Source organism: Toxotes jaculatrix, chromosome 4 (genome assembly GCF_017976425.1).
Source record: "Toxotes jaculatrix isolate fToxJac2 chromosome 4, fToxJac2.pri, whole genome shotgun sequence".
Taxonomy (NCBI): Eukaryota; Metazoa; Chordata; class Actinopteri; family Toxotidae; genus Toxotes; species Toxotes jaculatrix.
The window spans coordinates 15,481,378-15,495,240 of NC_054397.1; the positions used below are offsets into that span (position 1 = coordinate 15,481,378).

The 13,863-nt window shown below is 39.3% G+C and overlaps 1 protein-coding gene across 1 annotated transcript in view; it reads left to right on the forward strand.

Annotated features, from left to right (window-relative positions):
* Positions 1-8,994: 8,994 nt before the first annotated feature.
* Positions 8,995-13,863, forward strand: part of rab11fip4b (RAB11 family interacting protein 4 (class II) b) — a 41,673-nt gene continuing 36,804 nt past the window's right edge. The window contains exon 1 of the mRNA XM_041036640.1: positions 8,995-9,124. The gene's annotated coding sequence lies outside the window, so the exon portion shown is untranslated. The remainder of the gene's footprint in view (positions 9,125-13,863) is intronic.

Genomic DNA, 13,863 nt, shown 5'->3' on the forward strand with positions numbered 1-13,863 from the left:
TTTTTTTCATCTTCTTGTAAATTAACAATTTTTACATCTGGTCCTTTCATGTGATCCAGAAACTGCTGGTTTCTATTCCACCAGCTAACTAACAGCATTCCTTCCATCCTGGATGTACAACTATCTCTGGTAAGATGCCATAATTTAAGTGTCATTGGTATTGAGAAATACTGCCATGTACATCCCATCCATCACATGCAGCTGTTATTTGGATTTCTTGACATCACAACTGTATTTTTGGCCTGTGAAGATATTTTAATGAACTCTATCCAGAGCTCAACCTTGAAACAACTGAAGATGCAGCACAGGATGTTTGTTAGGACATTTTCATTTGATTTGATATCTCAAGCCATTTTCATGATGCAAAGAGTGAGCGTCCTTAGCACAAAGTGTGAAAGATCCTGTTAAGTAAGAAGCACATTGATGCCAGGACAACACCAACACTGTAGACTTCAGTCAAAAATAAAAATCAGTGTCAGATAGGAGGAACTGTCACACCTTTTAGATAACTTCACCAGGTGGCAATTTGTTGGTGGTTTGATTATCCTGTATGTAACCAGTAAAGTGTAATATAAACCGTTAAGGGCCTAAAGGTGTGTAAGGGACGAAGCAGGAGTGGAAAAAAAAACAAAAACAAAACAAAACAAAAGCAAAAACGTAGTTTATTTCCAGTTTAATTCGAATTGAACAAAATAGCAAATAATTTAAAATGCAAAATAGGGGAAAAAACTAGTGCCCTCTTATTCTTAACTCAGCTGAACAAATAGCAATCCACTGTGTGGTTAATGCTTTCAAAACTAACGGGAGGTGTGCTCGACTGCGCAATAGTCTGCCTTCTTCAGATCTTAAAGGCTGCGAAAACTTATCACATCCTATATAAAGCTATATCCTATTATGTATGATGTCTGTCACGTGGTATAGGCCTATGTGTAGCTGTAGTTCCTGATTTTTGTTCATCCCAAATTCACTGTGGCAAATTCTTAGCAACACCGGTTGCTATAGCAGTTCTGCAACACTTCACAGAGGCTGAAAAAGTGATAACAAACTGAGTAGGAGGTGAAGGCGAATAATGGACCTCTCTACATTACTAGTAATGGAGAGCACTGCTGGATGTGCTTCCCTTTACTTCCGGCCTGGGATTTGTCCTCTGTCAACAAGCATCACTCCTCCTCTCGCGCGCAGCAGGCAACAGCAGCAGGAACAGCATCCACGAGCTTCTGTGTCACGCGCACAGCCGGAGCTGTTTTCAGCAATTTAGACAACATGGTGCAGTCGTGGGCCACGTCGGAGTAAAACAACTCGAAAAAGAATATATACTAAAGCAATAAAGGGATGGATGAAGACTTAATTCCTGAGCCGGAGCATCTGCTGACATTTGTGAGGAAACTCAAAGAGGTGTTTGACGTTTGTGACGAGGACTCAGACGGTTTTATTCGCCCTGAGCGCTTGGTGCAGCTGGGTTCTCAGTTTGGGCAAGGAGAACAGGTGAGGACATGTCAACTTGGACCTTTGAAGAAAATGTATGTTTTTGCACTTCTTGGCTGTTTTGAGTTTTTCTAAAACTATACCCTCTGCATTTCAGTGAATTAAGACCCTATAGGCAAAAGAAAACTAGACTTTGCCACGCGCCCTCATTATTTTCTGAAACTTAATAGGCTACTGTATCTTGCCTCATGAAAAGATATAATTACGGGCTTTCACTTTGCTATGTGATGAAAAACCTTACGCGAAGTTCCACTTTTTTTTTTTTTTTGACACGAGAGGCTAATTGGGTAGAGCTCTTCTGGACCTGGGGCGAATGCTGTTGCAGTGGAGGTTCGTAATTAAAGTTTTCCAGGTTGGAGCTGAAGCAGAGAGAAGTCTTTGTTCCTTCGCAGTGCAGCCAGCAGTGGGAACACTAGGAATTGGTATGACAGTCCAGCAAAACAGCCTGATGCTCCCTTACCTCTCTGACCTGGAAGTGAGGTGTGGAATAAGGTAACTGTTAAGCATTACAGGAGCAATCGAGGAAAGCAATGTTCACCTGCCACTCAGTCAAGTGGAAATATTCACTTTACACATTTTTTTCCCTGTCATCTTAACTGCAAGTTCAGAACATTAGAGACTGGAGTGGTGAGTCAGTTACAAACAATTATCCATTCGATTCAATCGACTGAATCCAATAATGGAAGGAGATGAAGCTGACCTATAAACCAGACCAGCAGAAAAATGATGAGTATTGAGCAAATGAGATGTGAATAGTGCAAATTGGCCCAGCAGATGAGGGCTGTAACTCAACATAAGGAGAATTAGAAACAGATTGATAAATCAGACTGGAAAATATCTTGGCTCATATGAGCTTATTGCTGAAATATCAGTATTGGTACATACATGTAAGTTGATGGATAAATAAGAAGAAATGCTGAAGATATGATATACATTCCTAATATTTTGCTTGCGTGTGGCATTTAAACCTAGACTGGTGACTGGGCCAAGGTGGGTGTAACATGTCTCTCCCACTAGTCTGTGCTGCTGACACAGCTGTCACACTGCATTCATAAGCAGGACAAACCAGAAAAGGTTTAAGGTGGATTAAGTGTATTTTGGAATAATATAAGGAAATCCATAAGAGGGGTTTGTAGCCAAAGTGCTCACATAAACTTTATGTCTTTCGAATCCCTGCTTGGGGAATTGTTGTCAGGGAAGGACAAATTCGCCTCTTTTAGCAATGGCTGTTAAAGAGCCCTTAAACAAGCTTCTGAGTCTCTGGTACAGCTTTGGTTGTACTGAGTTGCTGTCATTATTAGCAACCAAATGAGAGTGATACTTAGGAACACAAAAAGAGGCTGCATGTTAGTATTGTGTAACTTATATCTTTAAATTATGTTTCACTGCTGTTTTTCTGGCCTTTATGAAGATTGATTGATATTTTCCTTTTGAAATACAGTTTCATCATTCAAGACCTGCCCACAAAATATATATTTTGGACATTATTCAACTCTTAAATTATTGGTTGGATGTTTTTTTTTTTCTTTTCCCCACCATTGTACATATTGAACATCCCCTGCTGTATCTCTCTGCGTGTCAGGGTAGTTGAACATTGTCGTTGCTTGGCTCCAAAGTATTATGTTGTTCATCAGCAGGAACATTGTGGAGCACTGATTAGCTCCCAGGGGAAGCTTTTCACTGACCTGGGAAATGGGTTCATTGGATGTAGTGGATGTAATTTATAACTGAAGGACTTACATGTTAGAAGATCCTGCGCAATTGAATGCAACAAATTTCACACTTTACAGTTCAGTCCATCACCATGTATGGCCTCTTATTTAGTTTTAATCAGTATTTAAAGAATTTAATTTTGTCCTTGTGCTCCAAGTATAAAGGTGAGTCTCTTGTGCTGGAATTAAATCAGAATTTACACCAAAATAAAAAAAGATTTTAAGATGATCACATGACCCAAATAAGATTGTATTAAGAAAAATAAACACATGCACATTGTATCAGTTCTGTCCACATTCTATTTTCTTATTGATGTAAAACAGTTTCCATTGCACGTGTTGCCCTCTCATGTCATTGTCCTGTATGAGCAAATCGCACTGGCTGCTTAGTGACAACCTGACCTACTAATGTACACACTGGGTGACACTCCCAGCTGTACAGTCACATGCAAGTACTCCCATAATCCTTCAGTTTTCTCATCTGACCTCTTTTCTTTCCCCTTCACTCTGTCCTTAAAAATTTGAGGACAAGTCAGAAGCAATTATCTGGGCTGTCAACAGTCTTGAACAGGACCAGCTGAATTATACAAACCTATTAAATCTGGGTTTGAACCAAGTAGATTACCTTGATCTAAGTCGTCCAGTGACCTCATTTTAAAACGCCTCAAAAGGCTTTAATGAGTAGTACAATACATGTAGCCCAGTAGCCAGGGCAATGGTTATGAGTTGACCAAAGAGAGTGTGTACCATAAAAATAATTCCTGATAAAAGTTTTTCTACAACACACTATTTCTATGTCTTATTGTGACTGTGCCTTAGGCACCATGCCTACTTCTCAGATTTTGGTCCAACCTAAGTTTTTTTTTTTAACCTGGGAAAACCCCGAGGTTATTTCCATTTCAGTCACAAACCTTTGCTAAAATTAGTGTTGTTAAAATTGAAATGGCTCTGGGTAGCTTGCAAAGAGAATAATGCATTATTCAGCCACTATGCAGAGAGCTCCACGTCTGCAGCCCTTTTCAGTGACTTGGATGTGAAAGGTTCATGAGGATGTGAATGTATCTGACCACTTTCATTATACAAATGTGTGATATCCCATTTTGGTTTCAGTTGAAAGTTATTTACAGAATTTGTTCTTTGCAGGCACTTGTGGCTTAGTGAAGGGCTGGATGGCGATTTTTTTGTCCATGTGTGGGTCTGTCAGTAGGTCAGGTTATTGATGTACAAATTGACCTACTGAGAGGCCAGCAGAAGGGGATTCCTGTCTGTTTTGGACATCTGTGCAATTGCCATCAGGCCAAACAGTAAACATTGCACATTTCATATTGCTTAATATAAAATTGCCATGAATTTGCTGGGCACAAACTCATGAAGTCATTAAAATCAACCAATGTTGACTCCATTGTCTTTCATCTACAGTCATTTTCTGGACAAGTTTCCCTCAAGACCCCTGATGCTCTAAGAATATCAAAATCACATCATTACTGGTATGTTGTTTGGTCAAACACTTTAGCATTGTGACATATAATATAGATTTGCAGACTCCAGTGGGGCTACAAACCTTGTCCTATTTTCAGAAATGCTAAAGGCAGTAAACTGTTGTCACTAGACCGTTATTGAGATTATAAACCTACAAAGTTTTAACATTTCAGCATCTTATGTGGCTGTTTTCTGCGTGATACATCATCATTACAACATAAATAATTTCCTATGTAATCACTGGATTCTAAATTTAGCAGTGCATTTTGGAAAATGTTTTAGTGTTTGATAATAAAAAGGGACTATGGATGCAGCATGATGGAATATTTGATGGGGCCTTGGTGCAAAGTGTGGATGAGTCATGTACTGATAACTGGTTTGTACTTATCAGCCACCTCTCTGTCTGGGAAACCAAATGGAGCAACATGTGGCAGTGGGAGGCATGGACCTGCATGAAAACACACACCTAATCACACCATAATACATGGTGAAGTGGCTGAAGTTACAAGCAGTGATGAGGAGATGACTTTCACAGCTCTTATATTCACGTGCAAGTCAACTCTGAGTGATTATGCAGAAAGTTTGAAGTTAATAACTTTTGTCATATTTCTGTTTTGAGGAATTGAAAATTGCAGGTCAGCACTGTTTGACTTGCCCAAGGAGGTCATTGGCCTGATTTGACTTTATTTGGTGCCCTTAGACCTCTTCTATAAAATCATGAACCATACAGGGATCTGTATAGTACATGACCACTGGACAGAGTGTGTAACTATAGAAGAGGACTATGTTGAAAAATAAATGTAATAGGTTTTCTAAAATTAACTCCTTCTGCCTCAGGCGATGAGTGTATCAATCACCTCTCATAATTTTTCAGTTATCTACTAAGACCAGTAAGATACCTGGGTTGTGGTACTGATTATAGCCTTTTTTCACAGCACAAAAGTCAGAGTTGTCATAGCAAGAAAAGCACAGGTGTAGCAATGACTTTATTCTGTGTTAGCAATCATACCTGCTAATGGAGAGTGTGTTTCTCCACAAACCCCTTCTCCAGCTAGCACAGAAAACAATGTTTTTTCTGTCAGTTGTCCCGAATGTGGTAGCCTTCATGTTTTCTCCATACTTTTCCACAGGTGAAGAGGTTGGCCAAATGTCTGGACCCTGACTCTCATGGGAGGATCAACTTCAAAGACTTCTGCCATGGTGTGCTCACCATGAAAGGTTAGAATGAGCTCAACTATGACACCTGATGGACTGTATTTTCTCTTTATGTCTTTGGTTTGGACTTGAAATATGTGTACATGCCTAATTATCATGCTTTTATATTAGAAGCAAATCATGAAAAAGCAATCTACTCACACAGTAGAGAATTAATAGTTTAAGCAATGCCTTCATTTCTGTTTATACCTAACTGAAAGTACTGCAACAATCAAAATTTACCTTTGCTACACTACTAAGCCGAAGATTTTCAGCACCAGCATCATTCTTCATTGTCTGAATACAAGCTCCTCAGCGGGTTCTTTTATCCAAATTGGTTTAATGTGCAGTCACTTCTGCATTTGATTTGCTACGCGGCCAGATTACTTCAATGCACAAGTGATTGATGACTGTACGTGTGTTGGGATGGTTTGTAATCTGAACCAAACTTCCACACTCTTTCACACAGTCCTGTTTTCTTTGTATCATGATCAGACTGAGAGTCTCTGTAAAACCTGGTCAGCTTATCCTCTACGGTGGACTAAGGCTAAACAGGACAAAGGAAGGGACCGAGCAGTAGCTCTAAGGTCGAGTGGAGCAAACTGGGTTTCTAGTTCTGATTGAGTATTGACTTACCAGGCATTAATAATATGATCTTCATTTAACATGTTGTGGGCTACACAGCATGTGACATCCATTAAACTTCCATTACGCCAAAGTACTGTTGATCATCGTGGCACCCCATGTAGTCGGTCCTTTATTAGTCCATCACTTGTCATCATCATTTCATTCACTCTCTCTTCTCTTGTGGTGTAGCAGCAGCAGGTAGCTGTTTTCAGGTTCACCAGGTGAAAGGAAACAACTCCACATGTATGATAACCTTGCTCTGTAATTGCTGGATGTGTTAATAATTATAATATGCAAACAAGTTCACCACAACAGCTCAAAAAAGGGTTCTATGTTGTGTTTACATCTTCTTCCCTCTGCCCTCGGGTGGCCAAAGAAATCAGTTGTAGCTGGTCTAAGGGAAAGTTTTTATTCCACATGTCAGTTTAATGTTTATTTTGCGGAGAGAGAAAGTTCTGCATCTTTTACTTCATAGCAACTCTGTAATCAGTCTCTTTAGTACAATTTTACAACAGTTTTCCAGTGTTTCCCTCAACAGATTAGGGTTCTCTTTAATAATAGATTGGTTTTATAAATTACTCAAGTTATCCGCTCCCTACTTTAAGCTTTATCACAGACTATGTTTGTGTTTTTTGTCCTGATATTCACCCAGTGTTTTTGAAGTAGTTTGGACAGAGAAGCTAATGCTCTACTTCTCAAAACCACACAGGAGATTCTGGGGCATTTGTAAAGGTTTGCAGAATAGAATCATGTTGAAAAGCAAACATAAACTTAACTTAATTAAACGTCACCACCATCCTCTGTCAGTTTTGCATTCTTTTAACATGTGGCACATGTATGTATATAATATATAACAAGTTTAATGAGTATACTTAATTCAAAACTTAAAAAATGTATTTGTAAGCATTTGACAACTTTGTTAAATAATGGCTATAGTGGTGGATGTGGCATTTTTCACTTTTTTCCTTTTAACTGTAAATTTGAATGGCATAAAATACAAATAAAAATACATAAATTGACCCGCTACACTAAAACAATACAAAAAGATGAAAGCCAGTGCATTACTACTAACCAGTTCACAATATACAAGTGTATTTATTAACATATTTTTTTGTGTATTTTGCATCTTAAATAGGAAATTATTGCAGAATCTCAAACAGACTGAAATAAATCACAAATGTTTTTTTTTCTTTTCAGGTTATGTTCTTAAAAAGAAAAGCGAAGCACAGTTCATCACAAGGCCATATGAAACAGCTAAGAGCTGCTATCAGGTACGTTTTTAAAGTGTAGTGTGTGTGTGTGTTTCCATTATTAGGTGTCTTACACCCCCCCCCCCCCCCCCCCCCCCCCCTCCCTAAATTAAGAAAGATTACAATTGGGATTTATCACATTTAAGCTAATGCTGGATAAATCTAGATAAATATCAGCTCTTCAGTAAATAATGCCTACCATAATGAAAAAAAAATACACAATAGTTTTCAGAATTTACGTACAAATAAATAGAATAAAATGTGTTAAATGTTCAGCCTCAGTATCCCTTAATACACAACAAGTTGCAGTGTGTCTTATGGGCAGTTTGGCTAATTTGACATGTACTACACTATTCTGTCCACTTGGTGGAAGTATTTAGCTGTAGATATTCAAGTAATTCAGCAGCAGATACATAAGACGAACAATATACCAGAATCACTAGAAACATCCCCAGTGAGTCTTAGGATCAAGTACATTTCTAAAAACTGTTGATATCTGCCTCTAGATGTCTGATTGTAGCTTTTGAGAACCCTTGGCTAAATGATAAATTAGTTAAACACAAAAAAAATCCAAATTGTATTCTCTGTTGTCAACATTTTTCCAGAATTACATTGATTTTACAATTTATTTTTAAGTTTTTCAGATATAATGTTTTTAAAAATACACGTGGTAATTTGGTTTTGTTGCCTCACAGTTTTGTCCTGTGTCTTTTGTTTGACTTTTTTTTTTTTTTTTTTTCAAATTCAGATTCCTGGTGCTATATCTTGGGAAATTTGATATTTTGTACAATGTCACTCCCTGTACCATTAATAAGATGGAGAGCTTGAATAGCAACAAAGTCAAATAAACCTCAGCTTACGTCATAACTTCAGAATTTAGAAATAACACTTGCCCAGAATTCTCTGCAACAGTTTGCATCAATATTTTATTTATTTATTTATTTTTTGCTTCCCAAATGTTAAGGAGATAAGGTTTCCTTTTCTCTTTAACATTTGTTGCTTGTGTTTGTTGTTTTATTTTAAGACTAGCTTTAGTTTGTTTGTTTGTTAACTTTGACACGACAGGTTTAGGGAAGTTAAGAGTCTTTTTGCTGCCATCGGTACAGTATAACATTTCATTGTACCAGTGGAGAAGTGCTCTTAAAATATTCACACTATGTGAAATTCAATACGGGTGCTGCCTACTGAGTCTGTCAGAAGCAACACAGAACACTTCTCTTTTTTGAAAATGCTGTTTCATTTGTGTACTTCCCCACAAAACACGTCTTATAAATGATTGTATGGTAGCAGTCATACCGTCTTATATTCCAGGCAGAGGTGTGTGCTTTTATCCAAGATTACGTTTAACTGCATCCCATTTTCTCCAAACGGTGACGGGTAGGTGTGATTTGCATTTTCAGGTGTGGGTTTAGTTGTGTGTTTGAATAAAAATGTGTTGTGTTTGGACCTTGGACACATGTCTGCAGTGACTGGGATTGAAAACAACAGATCAGCCATATTCCAGGATGGCAATATGCATGTTTCTGTACTTCTGCAGCGTGGAAACTGACTAAGGATAAATGATGCAATGTGTTTTAGCTGCAGTGGTTTTCTTCTGTGGATGGTGATAATGCAAATTAGAGACTAATGAAAATACATTGAAAAATTTTAGTCAAAGCTTAGTCTTTTATTAGACTTTTCATTCTCTTTACTGCAAACGCAAACAGAGCTGACGGGTATGGGGCCACACCAGGATAAGACTTAATACATTTGTCCCTCAGAGATTTTGTAAATTACCATTTATACCACGGAAACTATTCCTAGAATATCTCTGTGTGTAACAAGCCTCTATAGGCAATGTCAGAAATCAGCTAACAGGACCATTTCTGGCAATAATGGATTATTATATGATTTTTTTATTAATGTAGAGAAGTGATTAATTGGGTATTAAATTTGATGGGATAGCCAAAAGAACCCTTGTTTTGTTGTTGTTTGAAGTGATGGTAGCTCTGCTTACAGCTGCTGATGTGAGAACAACTTGGCTGGTCTCCTACATAATTGATCTGTTGTAAGGTCGAGTTGATCCTGCTGAGCAAGAGCTCTGCTGCTACCACTGGAAAAATTGAGTTCTACATAAAGGATCTCTTCTTTTCACCCTGCTTTTATGTGTTATTGAATGTTTCCCATGGGGAAAATTACTCTTAGGCCCTAAACTGTGGCATGAGAAAGCAGTCACTGCATTTGGACTCATTGGAAGCTGCAGCCGGTCGATGGTAGGATGTTGATTTCAAGTACAGAAGTACAGAGTGTAATCTGCAGGTACTTCCTCTGTTCCCTCTATCGGCTTGGTCTATGCAGAGCTTATCTTGTTTTCTCAGTAATAGTAATCACTTTATTACCATCTCTTGAGTCTGGAGGTCTTTTGTCATCTCCTCTTATCTCATTTTTGCACTAGAGACACTTCCCTCTCTTTTTGTTGGATGAAGATGTGTTGCATATTTTTTTATAATTGTATTTATGATCCATAGAAGCTCAGTTATTTGAGGGCCGGGGTGTCCAGTTGTGGGAAAGGAGTAAAGTTGTGTTGCCATAGCAAGGAGAAGGAGGAATCTCAGAGTTCCCCAGGGTAGCTCTGCAGAGGTGTGTGCGTGTGTGTGTACATGTACATCTATCTTTGTGAGGACCAATTTCAGCATAGACTTCATGGAGTGAGGACTTTTTTTGGAAAGTGGGGACATTTTGGTCAGTCCTCACGACTTCAAATGGCTGTTTGAGGGTTAAGACTTGATTTTAGGGTTCAGGTTAGAATTCGGTTTTGGTTAGGATTAGGCATTCAGTTCAGAAGGGTCCAGAGGGTCAGGGTAAGGGGCTAGGGAATGCATTATGTGTGTCCTCACAAACATATAAGGAAGTTAGCGTGTGTGTGCATGCATGCGTGCGTGCATGCGTGTGTGCGTTCGTGCGTGCATGTGGGCCTGCAGTTTCAAGTGTGTGAACCCAAGCAGCAGGAGAGAGCTAATAAAACCTCAGCTACAAGGTCCTTTGAAAATAATGAGACCCCCACCCCAAACCCCCCCGCACCACCACCACCACTCCCTCTCTGAAACACACACACACCAGTGAATGCAGGGTAAAGAGTCAGCATGGCCAAGGCAGGTTCTGAAATGAGTTTTGGCACAGAGCAAAGACAGATTAAACTGGTGCACTAAGCACCTGGGAGGATACGTACGTACTGTGTATAAATGTGTGTGTGTTTATATGTGCGGATGTCTTGGCCTAGATACTCAGCTCCAGATTAAAAAAGACAGAGATAGCAGCATCAGTAGATAGAAAGAAAGGAAGGGAGAGGGCTGTGAATGATACATTTTCATGGTCTGGAGAAAGATAGAAAATTATCCTGCTATCTTCAGTTTGATACTATACTGTAACTGAAATTAGTCAAACATCCTTGGTGATAGTTACAGCAGCTGTATGTGGATATACTCTTCCTCCCAGCAACCTGCACAAACAAATGACAAATGAGAGTGAATAACTTATGCTTTAATGTAAAGCAGCATTGATTTTTTTTGGCTACTTAGGGATGGTGTAAAAAGCTGTAAACACATCACTGACACATTAGCATCTTGTAAAGTTGTAGTGGTGAACATGTTAGCAGTTGCCCATTTACACATCCAGCAGAAATGGAGCAACATCAGTATACATTTAAAGTAATGACTCTGGTTGCCAGATGAATGTGAGTCCAATAGTTTCTCTCTTTTTAGCTCTGCCTTCATCTCCACCAATTCCTGTATCTCATTCGCGTCTAAATTCTCCACTGTGTTCAACAGGTAGACTCTAACTCTGTCTGTGTGATGTTTGGTGGGCAGGTAGTTTACAGTGAGTTTATCAGACTTTGTTTTGGCTGAAAACAGCTGCCTGCTGTTCCAGGGAACAGGGTTGTTGAAAGCAATGAGAGTGAACTAAACGGTTAAGATGTGGGCTCTAAAACAGATGTAAAAACAGTCTGAAGAGCGGAGGGGAACGGCACTGTCGGGTGGTGATTATCTGTGAATTTGTCACTCTGCACATAGTCATTTGGCCCACTTGTTAATTTGGAAATACTGATGAATGCAGCTTTAAGTTAACCCAGTCTGTTAAATGTTGTGTTGTTATGCTTAATGATCTGGAAACAACCACTTGCCAGAGAGTTGCTACTATTAAAAAGGAATTACACATTAGATCTGTAGTGATAATGCTAGTAGATTATTATCCTGCACTTAACCTGATAATATTTATTTATATAACATATTCAGGCCAATTACACTTAATTAATTTCTTTAGAAGCACAGAAAGCACCTTTTCTGTTGCTTTTATTCTGTTGCCTTTTTTTCTATTTTGAAGTGCTGTTCAGTGCACAACAGTGTGGTACAACATTTCTTAAGCTTTCACTTTTTAGTCTAGCTTCCCCTCACATTCACTGTGTAGTAATTGTAAGCCCAAGTACAAACCCGTGTTGCCACATACACCCGTCGTCTTAACCAGCAGGGAACCTCATAGAACCTGATCTTGAAAATATGTTGAAACTCTGTGCTGGCCCAGATATGCCTAGCCACTGCAGGAAAAATAATCAATAATTTACACTTCATTTGTCCTCACATAGAGAGATGTTAAGTTTTTCTCCTCATGGTTTTCAGCAGGTCAGAGGAATCATCTAAGCTCTCAGCCTCTAATCGGCTTTCCTGTGAAAGCCTGTCTGCTCTTTCGCTGCGTGTTTTGTACATCTCCTGCCTGTTTCACTTGATCTCTTTGCTCTCAGTGAACACACACCCACCCTGGGTTATCATCAGACAGAAATTTGTTTGTGTGTGTGCTTTACGGCTGAAGGAGTGAAGGTTTGCAGGTCAGACATAGGCACAAGAACTTTTTGTGAACCTTCAACCTGAGGACCCACGTATTTCAGCCAAAATCCACTCTATTTTAAAATCCACCTCTATGTATTTTTTTTTGACTTCCCCTCTATTTTTATCCCCAATCCCCAATGTTTCATATATGCTCTTGTTTAAAACACGCTTCCTGCCTTTATTTATTATCCATCACTCAGTGCACCGCTGCACTCCTTTCTGTTTTGCATGTATGCCTCCATCCACTCATTTCCTCTCCCTTTCTCCCCTAGCTTGTCTACGTCTTGCTCTCCCTTTCTTTGATTTCTCCATCTTTTCTCTCTTTTCCCATCATCATCTCTTCCCATCATCCTCTTTTTCCTCCCCTCCCTCCTTCCACATTAGCACTTCAGATGAGCAGTGAGGAGGAGATTGCTCTGCCAGTCTCTGCAGTCATTTCATGGTCTGATTAAAGAACTGAGACATGAGGAAATTGAGGCAGAGAGGCGAGAACTGAGGCAAACATTGAAAAGAAAAAGTTGAAACAAATAAAAACAAAAAAAGGGGGTGAAAAAGCGAACCAGAACAAAACAGAGAGAGAGAGTACAAAGAGTATGTTTGTTGTTTACCACTGCACAATGCGAAAATATTCTAGCCGAGCTGCACTGCAGACTTTGCAGCAGTGGCAACATCCCTGTCTCAGTCTGCAACATGAGTACTTCCCCATGATAAGTATCAACAAGCCTCCCTCAGAGCTGTGTGTTGGGTGTTTGTTAGTGAAGTGACTGTTTTTACAGCAGAAGTTTGTTTAAGGTCAACATCAGTTTGTGTACATTGCATTCAAGTTTTGTTCATGCAGTATGCATGAAGTAGTGATGGCATGGTTCATGAGCCCATTGCAGTGTCACTTCATGCAGAAACAACCTATAGCATAAGACACACTGAATAACTACGAGTCCCAACTGCATCCTTCACTGCATTGCCTGCCGGAGAACTTAATGCTACATCAGAACTCTTTTCTAATCAAGACTGTCTAGAACAAAAACACTACTGGCATGACCAATGTTTGTGTTTCCCTGACGAGGAGCATTTGAGGCCATGCAGATTACAACTGTTATCTCCCAGCAGAAAAGGCAAAGCCATAACAAAGTAATATTTTGTTATAGAACCTCAGAACTACTTAGGATGGAGGTCATGGTTGGTGGTTGGGCATACAGGGTGTGAGCGAATGAGTTTGACATGAGAGATAGTTTTTCACATCCTGTTTCCTACCAACAC